Source organism: Bombina bombina, chromosome 7 (assembly GCF_027579735.1).
Source record: "Bombina bombina isolate aBomBom1 chromosome 7, aBomBom1.pri, whole genome shotgun sequence".
Classification (NCBI taxonomy): Eukaryota; Metazoa; Chordata; class Amphibia; order Anura; family Bombinatoridae; genus Bombina; species Bombina bombina.
The window spans coordinates 283,369,117-283,382,904 of NC_069505.1; the positions used below are offsets into that span (position 1 = coordinate 283,369,117).

The 13,788-nt window shown below is 41.8% G+C and overlaps 1 protein-coding gene across 1 annotated transcript in view; it reads left to right on the forward strand.

Annotated features, from left to right (window-relative positions):
- The window catches only part of P4HTM (prolyl 4-hydroxylase, transmembrane), an 84,967-nt gene that overhangs the window by 24,438 nt on the left and 46,741 nt on the right, over positions 1-13,788 (forward strand). The window lies entirely within an intron of this gene.

A 13,788-nucleotide genomic window follows, 5' to 3' on the forward strand; every position in this document is an offset into this window, starting at 1 on the left:
TCATGTGTACAGACAGCAAGGCACTAATACTGTCATGTGTACAGACAGCAAGGCACTAACACTGCCATGTGTACAGACAGCAAGGCACTAACACTGTCATGTGTACAGACAGCAAGGCACTAACACTGTCATGTGTACAGACAACAAGGCACTAACACTGTCATGTGTACAGACAACAAGGCACTAACACTGTCAGGTGAATAGACAACAAGGCACTAACACTGTCATGTGTACAGACAGCAAGGCACTAACACTGTCATGTGTACAGACAACAAGGCACTAACACTGTCAGGTGTACAGACAGCAAGGCACTAACACTGCCATGTGTACAGACAGCAAGGCACTAACACTGTCAGGTAAATAGACAACAATGCACTAACACTGCCAGGTGTACAGACAGCAAGGCACTAACACTGTCATGTGTACAGACGACAAGGCACTAACACTGTCAGGTGTACAGACAATAAGGCACTAATACTGTCAGGTGTACAGACAACAAGGCACTAACACTGTCAGATGTACAGACAACAAGGCACGAATACTGTCAGGTTTACAGACAACAAGGCACTAACACTGTCAGGTGTACAGACAACAAGGCACTAATACTGTCAGGTGTACAGACAACAGGGCACTAACACTGTCAGGTGTACAGACAACAAGGCACTAATACTGTCTGGTGTACAGACAACAAGGCACTAACACTGTCAGGTGTACAGACAACAAGGCACTAATACTGTCAGGTGTACAGACAACAAGGCACTAACACTGTCATGTGTACAGACAGCAAGGCACTAACACTGTCATGTGTACAAACAGCAAGGCACTAACACTGTCATGTGTACAGACAGCAAGGCACTAACACTGTCATGTGTACAGACAGCAAGGCACTAACACTGTCATGTGTACAGACAGCAAGGCACTAACACTGTCAGATGAATAGACAACAAGGCACTAACACTGTCATGTGTACAGACAGCAAGGCACTAATATTGTCATGTGTACAGACAGCAAGTCACTAACACTGTCATGTATACAGACAGCAAGGCACTAATACTGTCATGTGTACAGACAGCAAGGCACTAACACTGCCATGTGTACAGACAGCAAGGCACTAACACTGTCATGTGTACAGACAGCAAGGCACTAACACTGTCATGTGTACAGACAGCAAGGCACTAATACTGTCATGTGTACAGACAGCAAGGCACTAACACTGCCATGTGTACAGACAGCAAGGCACTAACACTGTCATGTGTACAGACAACAAGGCACTAACACTGTCATGTGTACAGACAACAAGGCACTAACACTGTCAGGTGAATAGACAACAAGGCACTAACACTGTCATGTGTACAGACAGCAAGGCACTAACACTGTCATGTGTACAGACAACAAGGCACTAACACTGTCAGGTGTACAGACAGCAAGGCACTAACACTGCCATGTGTACAGACAGCAAGGCACTAACACTGTCAGGTAAATAGACAACAATGCACTAACACTGCCAGGTGTACAGACAGCAAGGCACTAACACTGTCATGTGTACAGACGACAAGGCACTAACACTGTCAGGTGTACAGACAATAAGACACTAATACTGTCAGGTGTACAGACAACAAGGCACTAACACTGTCAGATGTACAGACAACAAGGCACTAATACTGTCAGGTTTACAGACAACAAGGCACTAACACTGTCAGGTGTACAGACAACAAGGCACTAATACTGTCAGGTGTACAGACAACAGGGCACTAACACTGTCAGGTGTACAGACAACAAGGCACTAATACTGTCTGGTGTACAGACAACAAGGCACTAACACTGTCAGGTGTACAGACAACAAGGCACTAATACTGTCAGGTGTACAGACAACAAGGCACTAACACTGTCATGTGTACAGACAACAAGGCACTAACACTGTCATGTGTACAGAGAACAAGGCACTAACACTTTCAGGTGTACAGACAAGAAGGCACTAACACTGTCATGTGTACAGAAAACAAGGCACTAATACTGTCAGGTATATAGAGAACAAGGCACTAATACTGTCATGTGTACAGAGAACAAGGCACTAATACTGTCAGGTATATAGAGAACAAGGCACTAATACTGTCATGTGTACAGAGAACAAGGCACTAATACTGTCAGGTGTACAGACAGCAAGACACTAACAGTGTCAGGTATATAGAGAACAAGGCACTAACACTGTCAGGTGTACAGACAACAAGGCACTAACACTGTCATGTGTACAGACAGCAAGGCACTAATACTGTCAGGTATATAGAGAACAAGGCACTAATACTGTCATGTGTACAGACAGCAAGGCACTAACACTGCCATGTGTACAGACAGCAAGGCACTAACACTGTCAGGTAAATAGACAACAATGCACTAACACTGCCAGGTGTACAGACAGCAAGGCACTAACACTGTCATGTGTACAGACAACAAGGCACTAACACTGTCAGGTGTACAGACAATAAGGCACTAATACTGTCAGGTGTACAGACAACAAGGCACTAACACTGTCAGATGTACAGACAACAAGGCACTAATACTGTCAGGTTTACAGACAACAAGGCACTAACACTGTCACGTGTACAGACAACAAGGCACTAATACTGTCAGGTGTACAGACAACAGGGCACTAACACTGTCAGGTGTACAGACAACAAGGCACTAATACTGTCTGGTGTACAGACAACAAGGCACTAACACTGTCAGGTGTACAGACAACAAGGCACTAATACTGTCAGGTGTACAGACAACAAGGCACTAACACTGTCATGTGTACAGACAACAAGGCACTAACACTGTCATGTGTACAGAGAACAAGGCACTAACACTGTCAGGTGTACAGACAACAAGGCACTAACACTGTCATGTGTACAGAAAACAAGGCACTAATACTGTCAGGTATATAGAGAACAAGGCACTAATACTGTCATGTGTACAGAGAACAAGGCACTAATACTGTCAGGTATATAGAGAACAAGGCACTAATACTGTCATGTGTACAGAGAACAAGGCACTAATACTGTCAGGTGTACAGACAGCAAGACACTAACAGTGTCAGGTATATAGAGGCAGGTATATAGAGAACAAGGCACTAATGCTGTCAGGTGTACAGACAACAAGGCACTAACACTGTCATGTGTACAGACAGCAAGGCACTAATACTGTCAGGTATATAGAGATCAAGGCACTAATACTGTCATGTGTACAGAGAACAAGGCACTAACACTGTCAGGTATATAGAGAACAAGGCACTAATACTGTCATGTGTACAGACAGCAAGGCACTAACATTGTCATGTGTACAGACAACAAGGCACTAACACTGTCATGTGTACAGACAACAAGGCACTAACACTGTCATGTGTACAGACAACAAGGCACTAACACTGTCATGTGTACAGACAGCAAGGCACTAACACTGTCATGTGTACAGACAGCACAGCACTAACACTGTCATGTGTACAGACAGCAAGGCACTAACACTGTCAGGTATATAGAGAACAAGGCACTAATACTGTCATGTGTACAGACAGCAAGGCACTAACACTGTCATGTGTACAGACAACAAGGCACTAATACTGTCATGTGTACAGACAACAAGGCACTAATACTGTCATTTGTACAGACAACAAGGCACTAATACTGTCATGTGTACAGACAACAAGGCACTAATACTGTCACGTGTACAGACAGCAAGGCACTAATACTGTCATGTGTACAGACAACAAGGCACTAATACTGTCATGTGTACAGACAACAAGGCACTAATACTGTCATGTGTACAGACAACAAGGCACTAATACTGTCATGTGTACAGACAACAAGGCACTAATACTGTCATGTGTACAGACAACAAGGCACTAATACTGTCATGTGTACAGACAACAAGGCACTAATACTGTCATGTGTACAGACAACAAGGCACTAATACTGTCATGTGTACAGACAACAAGGCACTAATACTGTCATGTGTACAGACAACAAGGCACTAACACTGTCATGTGTACAGACAACAAGGCACTAACACTGTCATGTGTACAGACAACAAGGCACTAATACTGTCGTGTACAGACAACAAGGCACTAACACTGTCTTTTTTTTAAATATTTATTTATACATGCCATCAGTGTAACAAATATATATATTGCAGAAAAAAGAAAAACAAAAAATACAGGCCTCACAGGGCCACCTTTTCAGTAGATACCATTAGAAAACACAAAATCATCTACCAAACAGGTAACTCTTTTTCACTTTCTTTAGATTTAATACATCAAACATAAACATTGCGGAATCTGCTTTTTACACTTCTGGCATATTTTTTCCTTAACATAAAGAGTAAGGACAAACAAAACGAAAAAAGAAGAAGAGAAAAAATAAACAAACAAAAAATAAACACATACTCCCCCACCTCTCTCCTCAGTATCCTAGTTGAATCAATTCCGGGCTATAGTGTTATGAGTCTCTATAACCCCTAATCCATTCCGCCGGGAAATCACCCAGAAGAACCAGATCAAAAAAGCTATCTGAACTAAAAAATGGATATAAGATCCCTTTTTGAGCTCCTTCTGGCTATGACTTAATAATCGGTAGCCATCTTACTAAAAACTTCCTAACTTCTCTTTCCCTAGCTTCTCTCAGGTGGAAAGATTAAAAAATTATATGCATTTGAATTCCTTTCACGAATACCGAGAAGCCCGGCATCTTTTTAGCTTTCCAGTTCTTTAATATAAGATATCTGACAAGGAGAATGATTGCATTTACACTTTTACTATATGGCGAAGACCCCCAGGTAGACTGATCAAAAAATAAAATAGTGTCAGGATCAAAACAAATATTAGTTCCATACAAAGTATTTAACCAAAACGCTACCTTTTTCCAGAACTGATACACTCTAGGACAATTTACAAACATATGTAAACTGTCAGCATTTATGTGGCAACATCGTGGACAGGGGAAGCTTTGCTTAAGGTATATTTTGGCCAATCTCTGAGGTGTGTAATAAGAATTATGGATTATCTTCATATGACTTTCTTTCCAGCTTATTGGTATATGAAGTTTATTGATTAAATTAAAACTGGCTTTTATTTTATCTCGGTCAATTCCCGGAGTTGCTACACTCCATTTTGAGCTAAGGTTTTCCAACCAGGAGTCGCTTTGTTTAGACAACATAATACTGTATAGTAGTGAAATGGAAGGGGGTTTAATTCTAGAAATAGTAATACTAGCTCTTAACTCAGACCATGCAACTGCCTCAATACCGTTCCATTTCTTAGATTTTATAAAATGAAGGATTTGAAAATAGGAATAAAAATTATTACTTGGTAGATTAAATTGGCCTCTCAAATGATCAAACTCTTCTATTTGTCCATCAGCTGTAAAAAGTTGGTGGACTGCTTTAAGCCCCTTATTGGACCAACTTCTAAATATTTTTTGATTAAAAATTCAGGATTGCCCAATTTCGGTAAATATTCAGAAAACGAATGCTTTATATCGATTACTGAACACAGAATTTGCCAAGCAGCAATTATATTTTTAATTGAGATTAAACTCTTAATATTATTAGGTAATTCTTTTATGGATATATGTAATAAGGCTTTAAGAGAAAATGGATATATCATAAAGCTTTCAATTTCTTTAGATGAGAACCAATTTGTTTCTGCCAGCCAGTCTACTGCAATTTTCCCTAGGGCAGCAATGTTATAAAACTTAATGTTAGGTAGAGCTAAACCAGCTGCTTCACGGGAATACATCAGTTTTTCCAGACAGACAGCAAGGCACTAACACTGTCATGTGTACAGACAGCAAGGCACTAACACTGTCATGTGTACAGACAGCAAGGCACTAACACTGTCATGTGTACAGACAGCAAGGCACTAACACTGTCATCTGTACAGACAGCAAGGCACTAACACTGCCATGTGTACAGACAGCACAGCACTAATACTGTCAGGTGAATAGACAACAAGGCACTAACACTGTCAGGTGTACAGACAGCAAGGCACTAACACTGTCATGTGTACAGACAGCAAGGCACTAACACTGTTGTGTACAGACAGCAAGGCACTAACACTGTCATGTGTACAGACAGCAAGGCACTAACACTGCCATGTGTACAGACAGCAAGGCACTAACACTGCCATGTGTACAGACAGCACAGCACTAATACTGTCAGGTGAATAGACAACAAGGCACTAACACTGTCAGGTGTACAGACAGCAAGGCACTAACACTGTCAGGTGAATAGACAACAAGGCGCTAATACTGTCAAGTGTACAGACAGCAAGGCACTAACATTGTCAGGTGCACAGACAACAAGGCTCTAACACTGTCAGGTGCACAGGCAACAAGGCATTAACACTGTCAGGTGTACAGACAACAAGGCACTAAGACTGTCAGGTGTACAGACAACAAGGCACTAAGACTGTCAGGTGTGTAGACAACAAGGCACTAACTGTCAGGTATATAGAGAACAAGGCACTAACACTGTCAGGTGCACAGACAACAAGGCACTAACACTGTCAGGTGTAGAGACAACAAGGCACTAACACTGTCAGGTGTAGAGACAACAAGGCACTAACACTGTCAGGTGCACAGACAACAAGGCACTAACACTGTCGGGGGGGTTGCGTGGGACGATGGGGTCCCACTAAAGTGTTATATGTGTGTTTTAATTTAATCTATCTCAAATAGCTGAAATTTGAATAAGTAATGGGGATTATATTAGACAGTGTGTGAGTGCATGTTGGCGTTAAATCGTTTAACTGTGATAAGAACCTGAATAGAATTAATGGGTAACTTTATTTAAACAAATAACCCAAGTGCACTCTCACTAGTGTCAAAAAGGGACTTGGCTAAACAGAAGCATCGGTTGCCAACAGATTTACAACCGAACAAGACCCTGTATTAGTGACAAGATTGCCAAACCCAGCTGTAGTGAAAACAGCGCAGAGCGGCAGTTAGGGAATTATCGTAAATATTACTATAGTAATTCATAAGGGCACAGTACCGGGTTGTTTGGCAATCCGGAAGATTCACCTTAGTAGCATAGTCAATAGTTACAGTTAAAATAGTATCGAGTGAAATTGAACTCAAAGGTGGAAGCTGTAATTGCAATTACAACCAATGTCTGAGTCCCCAGCAAGGAACCAGAGTTAGAGTGTTGCAACATTGTGTACTGATAATAACACTTTACAATTACATAATACGTGTGGTGCAAAAGTAATAACAAAAAATATAGCAGCCTAGCCACCCCACAAACAAGGGTAACCTCAAAGAAAATATTGTTAACAGGGAGGCTTATATAGTACATCATCAAGTAAAGAAATATACGCACACAGGCAGCATTACTTAATAAATTACCTAAGAGTGTTTGAATAAGCATATGTAACACATATACACGATTACTGTATTATCAAGTAGTAAGAGATATAACAAATCTCAATTATGTGATCACTGAATTTATGCAGCCACCTTAGTAATACAGCCAACACAAAAAGCCAAATCACTATTGAATGGAATTGAATCCCAAGGTGGATGCTGCAATTATAATTAAAAACAGTCTCTGAGTACCTAGGAAGGAATGAGACAGATATACATATAGTAGCCCAGCCACCCACAAAAATAAGGGTAACCATAAAAGAAATATTGTGAACAGTGGGGCTTAGAAAGAAAACTATCAGTATCAAGAAATTCATGCACACTGGTGTTATTATTTAATTAACTATCCAAGAGTGTATAAATAAATACATGCAATATAAATACAGGATCACTTTATTTCCAAGGAGTGAGAAAAATAAAAGATCTCAAATGTATGGTCACTGAATCTATTATAGAATATAAGTGGAATATACAAATAAACTCTGAATATAAGTGATACCCAAACCAGGGCATCTGTACACCAACACAATAAAGTAAAGTGAATTTCAAAATACTAAACCACAACCAAGATCTATGTACAAACGTGAATAAAACTTGATAATCCCTGCTGTCACTCAGGCTTGATTTCAACCAATTCTACACCAATACAAGCCTCAAAAAATATATGAGACATCAAAATATCATAAACACCCATTACAAGGCTCTTATCAACCTTATTTGACAAATACAATGGAGTACCGATTGATCTAACAAAATTACATATAAAAGTATTAGATAATCAACCGGTCACTTGAATAGTTTGATAATAACCTGAAACAATTACCACCAGCCATTAGAGATAGAGAAATTTCAATTTGTTCATGTCCACCCATTCTTTTAAAAGTGAAAAATAAAGGTTAAATTTTAAAGGTATTAGTGGCTCTACCCCAGTCTGGGCAGAGAGTGCTACATAGCATTTCTTTCCAGGGATTACATCCCAATTTTTCTGCAAGGCTCTAACACTGTCAGGTGCACAGGCAACAAGGCATTAACACTGTCAGGTGTACAGACAACAAGGCACTAAGACTGTCAGGTGTACAGACAACAAGGCACTAAGACTGTCAGGTGTGTAGACAACAAGGCACTAACTGTCAGGTATATAGAGAACAAGGCACTAACACTGTCAGGTGCACAGATAACAAGGCACTAACATAGTCAGGTACACAGACAACAAGGCACTAACACTGTCAGGTGTAGAGACAACAAGGCACTAACACTGTCAGGTGCACAGACAACAAGGCACTAACACAGGTGCACAGACAACAAGGCACTAACACTGTCATGTGTACAGACAGCAAGGCACTAACACTGTCATGTGTACAGACAACATGGCACTAACACTGTCATGTGTACAGACAGCAAGGCACTAATACGGTCATGTGTACAGACAGCAAGGCACTAACACTGTCATGTGTACAGACAGCAAGGCACTAACACTATTGTGTACAGACAGCAAGGCACTAATACTGTCATGTGTACAGACAGCAAGGCACTAACACTGCCATGTGTACAGACAGCACGGCACTAATACTGTCAGGTGAATAGACAACAAGGCACTAACACTGTCAGGTGTACAGACAACAAGGCACTAACACTGTCAGGTGAATAAACAACAAGGCGCTAATACTGTCATGTGTACAGACAGCAAGGCACTAACATTGTCAGGTGCACAGACAACAAGGCACTAACACTGTCAGGTGCACAGGCAACAAGGCATTAACACTGTCAGGTGCACAGACAACAAGGCACTAACACTGTCAGGTGTGTAGACAACAAGGCACTAACACTGTCAGGTGCACAGACAACAAGGCACTAACACTGTCAGGTGCACAGGCAACAAGGCACTAACATTGTCAGGTGTAGAGACAACAAGGCACTAACACTGTCAGGTACACAGACAACAAGGCACTAACACTGTCGGGTGCACAGACAACAAGGCACTAACACAGGTGCACAGACAACAAGGCACTAACACTCGGCTAGATTACGAGTTTTACGTTAGGCTTAAAAAGCAGAGTTGGCCGGTCCTAAAGCTGCTTTTTAACACCCGCTGGTATTACGAGTCTTGAAGGTACAGGCTTACCGCTCACTTTTTTGTCCAGACTTGGAAATACCGCAAATCCACTTACGTAAATTGCGTATCCTCTTTTTTCAATGGGACTTGCATAGCGCCGGTATTACGAGTCTGCCAAAAAGTGAGCGATAGGCCCTCTCCTGTCAAGACTGGTAACGCATTCTAAAGTCAGTAGTTAAGAGTTTTACACTACAACGCCGTAGCATAAAACTCTTAACTAAAGTGCTAAAAAGTACACTAACACCCATAAACTACCTATTAACCCCTAAACCAAGGCCCTCCCGCATCGCAAACACTAAAAATAAATTTAACCCCTAATCTGCCGAACCGGGCATTGCCGCCACTATAATAAATATATTAACCCCTAAACCACCGCATTCCCACCTCGCAAACATTAGTTAAATATTATTAACCCCTAATCTGCCATCCCTAACATCGCAGACACCTACCTACATTTATTAACCCGTAATCTGCCGCACCCAACGTCGCCGCCACTATACTAAAGTTATTAACCCCTAAATCTAAGTCTAACCCTAACCCCCTAACTTAAAGATAATTAAAAGAAATCTAAATAAAAATTACTATCATTATCTAAATGTAAAACTAAATACTTACCTATAAAGTAAACCCTAAGCTAGCTACAATATAACTAATAGTTACATTGTATCTATCTTAGGGTTTATTTATTTTTTACAGACAAGTTTGTATTTATTTTAACTAGGTAGAATAGTTATTAAATAGTTATTAACTATTTAATAACTACCTAGCTAAAATAAATACTAATAACACCTAATCTAATCCCACTAACAAAATAAAAAAGCTCCCCCAAAATAAAAAAAGCCCTACCCTACACTAAATTACAAATAGCCCTTAAAAGGGCCTTTTGCAGGGCATTGCCCCAAAGTAATCAGCTCTTTTACCTGTAAAAAAATTACAAATCGCCCCCAACATTAAAACCCACCACCCACACAACCAACCCTACTCTAAAACCCACCCAATACCCCCTTAAAAAAACCTAACACTAACCCCTTGAAGATCACCTTACCGGGAGAAGTCTTCATCCAACCGGGCCAAAGTCCTCAACAAAGCCGGGAGAAGTCTTCATCCAAGCCGGGCGAAGTGGTCCTTCAGACGGGCAGAAGTCTTCATCCAGATGGCATCTTCTATCTTCATCCATCCGGCACGGAGCGGGTCCATCTTCAAGACATCCGACACGGAGCATCCTCTTCATCCGACGGCTAACACTGAATGAAGGTTCCTTTAAATGACGTCATCCAAGATGGCGTCCCTTCAATTCCGATTGGCTGATAGAATTCTATCAGCCAATCGGAATTAAGGTAGAAAAAATCCTATTGGCTGATGCAATTATTTAGTATTTGTAAGTATGTGTCAGTGCAATGGCATATGTGAGTGTGTGTCTGACATTACTAACGCGTCTGTGACAGTAATAGTGCATCTATGAGTGTGTGTCTGACAGTACTAGTGTGCCGGTGAGTGTGTTTCTGACAGTACTAGTGCATCTATGAGTGTGTGTTTGACAGTGCTAGTGATTGTGAATGTGCTTCTGAGTCCTAGTTTGCATGTAAATGTGAGTGCTTAACAGTGCTAGTATTTGTGAGTATGTGAGTGTCTGGAAGTACTAGTGTGTCTGTGAGTGTGTGCATTACAATACTAGTGTGTCTGTGAGTGTATGACAGTAATAGTGTGCCTGTGAGTGTGTGATAGTACTAGTGTGTCTGTGAGTGTGTGTATTACAATACTAGTGTGTCTGTGAGTGTGTGGCAGTACTAGTGAGTCTGTGAGTGTGTGACAGTACTAGTGTGTCTGTGAGTGTGTGACTGTACTAGTGTTTCTGTGAGTGTGTGACTGTACTAGTGAGTCTGTGAGTGTGTGACAGTACTAGTGTGTCTGTGAGTTTGTGACAGTACTAGTGAGTCTGTGAGTGTGTGACAGTACTAGTGTGTCTGTGAGTGTGTGAAAGTACTAGTGTGTCTGTGAGTGTGTGACAGTACTAGTGTGTCTGTGAGTGTGTGACAGTACTAGTGTGTCTGTGAGTGTGTGACTGTACTAGTGTGTCTGTGAGTGTGTGACTGTAGTATGTCTGTGAGTGTGTGACTGTACTAGTGTGTCTGAGTGTGTGACTGTACTAGTGTGTCTGTGAGTGTGTGACTGTACTAGTGTGTCTGTGAGTGTGTGACTGTACTAGTGTGTCTGAGTGTGTGACTGTACTAGTGTGTCTGTGAGTGTGTGACAGTACTAGTGTGTCTGTGAGTGTGTCACAGTACTAGTGTGTCTGTGAGTGTGTCACAGTACTAGTGTGTCTGTGAGTGTGTCACAGTACTAGTGTGTCTGTGAGTGTGTCACAGTACTAGTGTGTCTGTGAGTGTGTCACAGTACTAGTGTGTCTATGAGTGTGTGACTGTACTAGTGTGTCTATGAGTGTGTGACTGTACTAGAGTGTCTGTGAGTGTGTGACTTTACTAGTGTGTCTCTAAATGTGTGAGACAGTATTAGTGTGTCTGTGAGTGTGTGACAGTACTCGTGTGTCTGTGAGTGTGTGACAGTGCTAGTGTGTCTGTGAGTGTGACAGTACTAGTATGTCTGTGAGTGTGAAAGTACTAGTGTGTCTGTGAGTGTGTGACAGTACTAGTGTGTCTGTGAGTGTGTGACAGTACTAGTGTGTCTTTGTGTGACAGTACTAGTGTGTCTGTAAATGTGTGTCACAGTACTAGTGTGTCTGTGAGTGTGTCACAGTACTAGTGTGTCTGTGAGTGTGTGACTGTACTAGTGTGTCTGTGAGTGTGTGACTACTAGTGTGTCTGTCAGTGTGTCACAGTATTAGTGTGTCTGTGAGTGTGTGACAGTACTAGTGTGTCTGTGAGTGTGTGACAGTACTATTGTGTCTGTGAGTGTGTGACTGTACTAGTGTGTCTGTGAGTGTGTGACAGTACTAGTGTGTCTGTGTGAGTGTGTGACAGTACTAGTGTGTCTGTGAGTGTGTCACAGTACTAGTGTGTCTGTGAGTGTGTGACTGTACTAGTGTGTCTGTGAGTGTGTCACAGTACTAGTGTGTCTGTGAGTGTGTGACTGTACTAGTGTGTCTGTGAGTGTGTGGCAGCACTAGTGTGTCTGTGAGTGTGTGACAGCACTAGTGTGTCTGTGAGTGTGTGGCAGTACTAGTGTCTCTGTAAGTGTGTGACAGTACTAGTGTCTCTTTAAGTGTGTGACAGTACTAGTGTGTCTGTGAGTGTGTGACAGCACTAGTGTGTCTGTGAGTGTGTGACAGCACTAGTGTGTCTGTGAGTGTGTGACAGCACTAGTGTGTCTGTGAGTGTGTGACAGCACTAGTGAGTCTGTGAGTGTGTGACAGTACTAGTGTGTCTGTGAGTGTGTGAAAGTACTAGTGTGTCTGTGAGTGTGTGACAGTACTAGTGTGTCTGTGAGTGTGTGACTGTACTAGTGTGTCTGTGAGTGTGTGACTGTACTAGTGTGTCTGTGAGTGTGTGACTGTACTAGTGTGTCTGAGTGTGTGACAGTACGTGTGTCTGTGAGTGTGTGACAGTACTAGTGTGTCTGTGAGTGTGTCACAGTACTAGTGTGTCTGTGAGTGTGTCACAGTACTAGTGTGTCTGTAAATGTGTGAGACAGTATTAGTGTGTCTGTGAGTGTGTGACAGTACTCGTGTGTCTGTGAGTGTGTGAAAGTACTAGTGTGTCTGTGAGTGTGTGACAGTACTAGTGTGTCTGTGAGTGTGTGACAGTACTAGTGTGTCTGTACTAGTGTTTCTGTGAGTGTGTGATTGTACTAGTGAGTATGTGAGTGTGTGACAGTACTAGTGTGTCTGTGAGTGTGTCACAGTACTAGTGTGTCTGTGAGTGTGTCACAGTACTAGTGTGTCTGTAAATGTGTGAGACAGTATTAGTGTGTCTGTGAGTGTGTGACAGTACTCGTGTGTCTGTGAGTGTGTGAAAGTACTAGTGTGTCTGTGAGTGTGTGACAGTACTAGTGTGTCTGTGAGTGTGTGACAGTACTAGTGTGTCTGTACTAGTGTTTCTGTGAGTGTGTGATTGTACTAGTGAGTATGTGAGTGTGTGACTGTACTAGTGAGTCTGTGAGTGTGTGACAGTACTAGTGTGTCTGTGAGTGTGGGACAGTACTAGTGTGTCTGTGTGTGACAGTACTAGTGTGTCTGTGAGTGTGTGACTGTACTAGTGTGACTGTACTAGTGTTTCTGTGAGTGTGTGACTGTACTAGTGAGTCTGTGAGTGTGTGACTGTACTA